Source organism: Poromitra crassiceps, assembly GCF_964638095.1.
Source record: "Poromitra crassiceps genome assembly, chromosome: 11".
Classification (NCBI taxonomy): domain Eukaryota; kingdom Metazoa; phylum Chordata; class Actinopteri; order Beryciformes; family Melamphaidae; genus Poromitra; species Poromitra crassiceps.
The window spans coordinates 46,740,033-46,747,186 of record NC_139643.1 but is presented as its reverse complement, the minus strand read 5'-3'; positions in this window follow the sequence as shown (position 1 = coordinate 46,747,186).

The window sequence follows — 7,154 nt, the reverse complement described above, 5'->3', positions numbered from 1 at the left end:
GTCTCTATTGTTTTACAGGATGAAACGAGAAGTAAAACGATGATAACTAATGTGAAAGTTCGTCGTTAGCATCCTGCCACAACCCATTGTGATTGTCGTTACACCGCGATCGATGGATTACCTTTGCCGACCGAATTAGCTAACCCTTGTGCATGCTTTTAACAATAATACAATTATTAAAGAACTTTGTGTATAAAAATATACATAAATAATACCAGGCATACAAATATAATGTATAGTTAATTTTCTTTTTGATTAGACCGTAATTTGTATGAAAAATAAATAAATACATATTTTCAATGCTGAATGCAAAGGTGGAATTATTATTATTATTATTATTATCACAGTCTGGGATATGTCATTGATTAGCACCAACATTGATTTTGACCCATTGTTATTTTTTGTGCACTGTCAGATAAAAAAAAAATATAGGCTATATATAAATACATGTGTGTGTGTGTGTGTGTGTGTGTGTGTGTGTGTGTGTGTGTGTGTGTGTGTGAGAGTGAGACACGCACACACACACACACACACACACACACACACACACACAAAATTTACACTCGCACACAAATTTGCTAAAGCCTAATGTCAAAGAATTCATGCTTTTATGCAAAAAAAAAAAAAGTCTGGAAGTCGAAAAATGTCACTTTTTATCATTAAAAACAATGATAAATTATGTCATGGCTCACAAATGAAAATGGCTCAAACTGGTGGTTGTTGGTGACAACAACTATAATTTTGAAGCCTTAATAGTCTAGGGAATCTGTGAGAAAAAATGACCCAACCTTAAACAAATTGCAACAGAAATTATTTGTGTTGTATTCAGCTCTTGAAACCTTCCAATTTAACATACTGAAAATCCCAGAAAATCCCAGTAGTGGAACATTCTCAAAATTGGCATTGTCTCCACAAAGGAGGTGATGTTTTCGGTGCTGTTTGTCTGACCGTTTGTCTGTTAGCAGGAGGATTACGGCAAAACTACTGGGCCGATTTTCATGAAACTTGGTGGAAGGGTAGCATGGGCCAAGGAAGAACCCATTACATTTTGGAGCGGATCTGATCCGGGTCGGCTCAATGGAGGGGGCGGGGCTAGGGAAAATAGTCTGTTGCTAGGGATAGGAAGGTCGTAGAGAGTCTGGATTCGAGAGGTGGGTAGGGGGCATGGACAGGTGTATCGGGGGGGAGTGTATGTGGGAGGTGGGAGGGGGTGTGGTCAGGAAAGGGGTGGGGCTAGGGAAAAGCTCTACCAAACATTAGGGCTGTGCCGATTCACTTATCTCCCGATTCGATACTATCACGATACTTTGGTGCCGATTCGATATATATTGCGATTCACGATTATTGCGATTCTACGATTATTGCGATTCGATATTACGATTTATTGCGATTTTTGTTTATTTTTTTCTTTTATTTTTTCAGTTTGTTTGCTTTTTTACACTAGATTAGAACATGGGAAAAGTTGAATCATACACTAGAGACTGTATATTATATATCATGAGTAGGGCTGGGCGATATAGTTAAAAACAGGGGCGGACTGGGATCATAATTCAGGCCGGGCATTAGATACCAAGCAGGCCAGGCCGATATGGGCCAACGCGCGTGAAATTTGGGCCGTTTGAAGCCAGATTTGGGTCCAATTTTACAATGAGATGCACCCACTTTAACCCTGAAGTGTAATTATTACTTCAGACTAACTAATAAAGTAATAAAACCACTAGTAAACCAGTAGGCGGCGCCTGGCCTGCTGTTCAGTGAGTGGCCTGACTGCAAGCACCCAAAATTTTTTTTTTTTTTTTTTTTTTTTTTTTTTTTTTTTTTTTTAATTTGCGATTATCGATTCTGGAATAAAAGATCGATCCAAAAAATCGTGACATTAAAAATCGCGATACTTAGGTGAATCGATTTTTTCCCCCACCCCTACCAAACATACTGTAACATAACAAAACAAAACATAAAAAATGTAAGTGTGGCTAATATGTTCTAATAGTTAGTGGAAAAGGGTGAGTTTTCATGCACATCTTGTTCCCTCAGACAGCCATCGCAAACCATAACTTCATAGTCATGTCATTCACGAGTCTCGCATTGGAGGCAATTTGATTTCGGCAAGGCACATCGCAAGTTGTAGCTCAAACATGCAGACGAGAGGACAGGTAGGCTAAAGGCCGTTTCACACCGGTGCGGATCTCCGTGCGAATAATCGGCACAGACATTCGCAATTTTCTTTTTTAATTAGTTGTAATTGAAGCTTGCACACCGCGGCCGAACATTCGTGCAGCATTTTATTTTTCCGGATAGACATTGACGTCCGCGGATTTCCGCCTGCGGAAAATACGTTTGACCAATGAAATCCTTTGTTTACAGCTGACGTCATACCTCCACTACTCTTGCCGAACCTCATCAATTTGGTTTCTCAACATCCAATTTTATATGACAAACACCATGACGATCAACACCGAAATTAAGGACAATAGATCTTCAGATCGCCCAGCAGCTGGGATTCACTGAAGATGGTAATGTAGCTGAAACGAATTCCTACTTGCTAACCTTGTAAACCACTGTTGTAAATGGATGGAGCTAATGTTAGCCACTTGTATCCAAATGCTAACTAGCAGTTTAACATCAAAATTGGGGTCCGCTGCTCCTGCCTCCATTTCACTGAAATGGACGGCAATTTCACTGCCTCCAGTTGCTTTTCATGGCTCGTCTCGCTGCTGTGTCTGTCTGTCTGTGTCTGACGTTAGCCGACTGGTAGCTAGCTTGCGCAAGTAGATGGTGCTGTCCTACTAGACGGGAGCCGGGGAGGGACATTAACTACTGGTTACACTGAACACTGTTTTTCCGCTGCGGAAAATTAATGTGGGACTGCGAATAATTCGCACCGGACCTGTGTGTATAGGTTGCAATGTGGAAAATTCGCACGGAATTTCGTACCACATTCCGCCTCTGCATTCGCACCGCATCTGTGTGAAACAGCCTTAAGTCTCCATATCCGAAGGTTATGGGTAAGTTGACCGCCATTTATTGTCTGTTACCAATGACAGTCATTGTCTGTTACCATTCAAAGTAGGCTAGCTTATTAAGCACTTACTAGTTAGTAGGGGTGCACCGATCGATCGGCACGCAATCTGTATCGGCCGATTTTGACCTCAAATATGTGATCTGCTGCTGCAGATATTTCTTTATTGTCGCTGATCGCATAGCCGATCATGCTGCACGTGAGAAACATGAGGCAGCCCATTTTCATGTCTTCAATGTCCATCGTTTAACTTTAATATTGTGCTCTAACGTTTATATCAGGGGCACTCAATTAAAATTCAAAGAGGTCCAGTTCGAGAAAATGTCCTTAAGCAAAGGTCCGGAACATTGTAACGTAGCTTGCATTATGATTCAGTGCCATTGAACTCAATGACTAAAGTAGCCTAATGGTACAATGTCTGTATACAACTGACTGTTAAATCAAGCCAACAAACCTCCGGCTCCACCTTTTCTCTTTAGAGAAGTGAGCTGTCTGTCTGTCTGTCTGTCTGTCTGTCTGTCTATCTATCTATCTATCTATCTATCTATCTATCTATCTATCTATCTATCTATCCATCCATCCATCCATCCATCCATCCATCCATCCATCAATCTATCCGTCTGCCCCCTCTGTCTGTGTCTGTGTCTGTCTGTCGAGCGTTCCCAATGCAAACTTCTCCGTCGGGCAAGTGAATGTGTGTGTGCGCTGGTGTGTGTGTGCTTGCTCATGTGTGGCGCTTCCATAGACAGGTCAGGATCGGATCGCACTTCAACTGAGACATACTGGTTTTGAACTGCCCGTAAGAACAATGAATGGACATGTAAGAGTCATTTGTTTTGACCACGCCATATGAAATTACTTCTATCATCGCCTCCGTCCATGTGTCACTCTCACAGCAGCACTAGGAAACGACAGGGAGAAACGATTCGCTTATTTGATTGGCCGAGTAGCATCACGTGCGATGATTTACAGCGCATTCATTGGTCTGTGAGCTTCCTGGCAGATGAACCAGTATTACCGTAAAGGTTAGAAAAGCATGTACCGGTTAAAATAGAAACGCTCCGTGAAAATGTAAGTTATCAATGATTTGTAGGTTATAGGGCTCGGTCCGGATAGGACGGCGTCTCGGTCCGGATGCGGACCGGAGTCCGGACTTTGAGGATCGCCGGTTTATATCATTGTGTTGCAAAGCACACGCTTTGCTTTCGTCAGCCGTACTTTCCGTACTATAAGGCGCAGCAGCTAAATTGAATGATTGTTACAAGCCGCGCTGGACTAAGCCGCAGGTGTTTTAATGTTTAAAACTGGTCAGGAGGAGGCGTAGCGCCTGCCTGTAACAGAGATCTCCGTGTCTTATCAGCGGAGACCATTTTGAGTCCGATGAACAAATCAATCAAAAACACTTCACTACGTCCAACATAGGCTACAAGATTCGTTTCATTCCATTGAATTTGGCAGCGCGGACGAAACATGGGTGGAACGAAACATGCAAATTACATGTTTTGCATCCTCATCGTCGTAACACAGCCAGTTCTCCATCTTTTGAAGCATGATGTTAGATTACAACGAGCTAGTTGTGTGGCTTAGCCTTCCAAAATGTTGCCGTTAAGTTTTTAGAATGTAATACATAGAATTGGGAACGTTACATTCAATTTCATTCAGACTGTGTTTCTGGCTCAATCGCCGACTTTTTTCCCCCGGAGCGAGGGAGGGTGAGAGGAGGGAGGGTGTTTTACAGTAGTGGCTGATAGAGCGTAGTGGCACAGTGCTCCAATCAGGTCGCGAGGCACATTTTTTGCAACATCATCCAATCAGGGTCTCGCTCTCGTAATGTCTGTCTTACTCTTGTTCTGTCTCTCGTACCAAAATCCATAGATTTAGGAGGTCCCCTAGTGGCCGTTAGCTGTAAAAATCCATAGATAAGCCGCACCGTTATATAAGCCGCATTTTATGTAAAATGGAAATATATATGGAAATATATATATATATATATATATATTAGGGCTGTGCGATTAATCGATTTTGAATCGTAATCGAATTAATTAGTTAGGACGATGTTAAAAAAATTAAAATCGTAAAATCGTTTTTTTTTTTTTTTTTTTTTTTTTTTTAAATTTTTTAATTTTAAATTTAATTTTCACTTTAACTAGGGTAATTACGTTACGGGGGGCGGCTCTCTCTCATGTACGCATGCTGCTACTTGTCCATTCTCCCAGCTGTAAAGTCTCTCTAGAGGCTGTGATACTGGCTACTAAAGACAGCAGCGCAATGGACTTATTTCAACACCTCCGACCAAAAAGCACAGAGTGAGCACTGAGCGCAGCTTGTTGCACTGCGGGCTGTAGCCTACAAGATAACGATTGCCACAACACACTCACGCGCGCACACGAACACAGACGTTATCACCGGACGATGAAACGTTGCCTTTACAGTTCACATAATAACAAAACAACACGTGAGGCCACTGAGTACTGATAGATTGGCTGTATTCATGGCTGTAACTTAGCAGCCTCAGCTGACTCACCAGGCTGTCCCTGTGTGTCTGAATTTCCCCCTAACTGCTATCGCAGTTCCACGCATTCCTGTTGTGACTTTGTGTTATTCTAGTACAGATATAACTCCGAGCACGGGTGGTCGGAGTTAGACACTAATTATCTCACGGAGGAACACGCAAATCCACCAGTGTCAAGTTAGCAAACGCAAGCCAGGAAGTTAAGCATAGCAGCGGCAAGCTAAAACAGGAAGTTGAGTTGTTCTGCCTTCAGAGTAAAAGCGTAAATTGTCAATTATGGAAAAAAGGTGGAAAAAGAGCTCTGCAGGGCAACAAATGTTTAAAGAAGTATAATAGTATAATAAATCGAAATCGAAAATCGAGTTTTGAGAGAAAAAATCGTCAATTTTAGTTTTAGGCAAAATCGCACAGCCCTAATATATATATATATATATATATATATATATATATATATATATATATCGGTAATCGGTGATCGGTCGATGATCGGTTGGGCAGATATTTCTCATAGGTGATCGGCAATCGGTGATCGGTGGCAAAAAACGTGATCGGTGCACCCCTACTAGTTAGCTATAATAGGTATAGCTTAATAATAGCTTATTAAGATACTTGTACTATCTGTTATTCATTTTCTTTGTGCAAATAAACAATAAACAAACATAAATAAACAATAAACACTTACTCTGGAGATGATGTAGCCTACCACTTGTGCTCTTCTCCCTACTTATACTCCAACCACTTATAAAGCCTCAGCCAGGCGGTAATGCAACATAAGGGCCTGTGTCCACCTAGCGTCTTTTTCCGACGTTAAACGCTGGGAGTGCGCTGGGGGGCGCTGATCCCAGCGCACAATATACAAGGAAGCAGTCCGAAAGTAACGTTAGTTCAGCTTGATAGCTGACAGCTAGCAAGCTAACAACACAGGTAGGCTACGTTATTAAAAGCAGTAAGCACAACACTCACCAGAAATATTAAGTGTCTAGCCAATCTGCTCCCACAATTGAGCCGTTCTGTCTCTGTTGCGATAGTTTTTCCATTATGATTAGCTGCCAGAAAGGAGCAGCCGACACCAGCGTCTTTCTGAAAAGTTAACATATTTTCAGCTGGGAGCGCTGGGAGCCGGCGCACAAAAACGCTGGAACGCTCTGAAAAAAGACGCTGGGCACTGCGCACTTTCTATAGACGTCCGTGTGCGCCCGCATAAGCTCTCCCCCCATTGGAAACAACTGAAAAAAGACGCTGGACCTGAGGAAAAGACGCTAGGTGGACACAGGCCCTTAAGGATGCCAACTGCCATAAAACACCACAGAAGGATTTATTACATAACTGATGACATCACAATTGCTCGAGTGACATCACTGATCGAGTGACATCACTGATGACATCACAATTGCTCAAGTGACATCACTGATGACATCACAATTGCTCAAGTGACATCACTGATGACATCACTGATACATGACAATCGTGACATCACAATCGTGGCACACACACCGCCCGCCCACTTATTGGACCATAACATCAGAACCATTGATGGCCACAACACATTCCATGTTATGGGCATTATAGCTGGAGTTACACCAGAGAGCCAAACCAGTACCTCTGATAGCTGTGACATAGCAG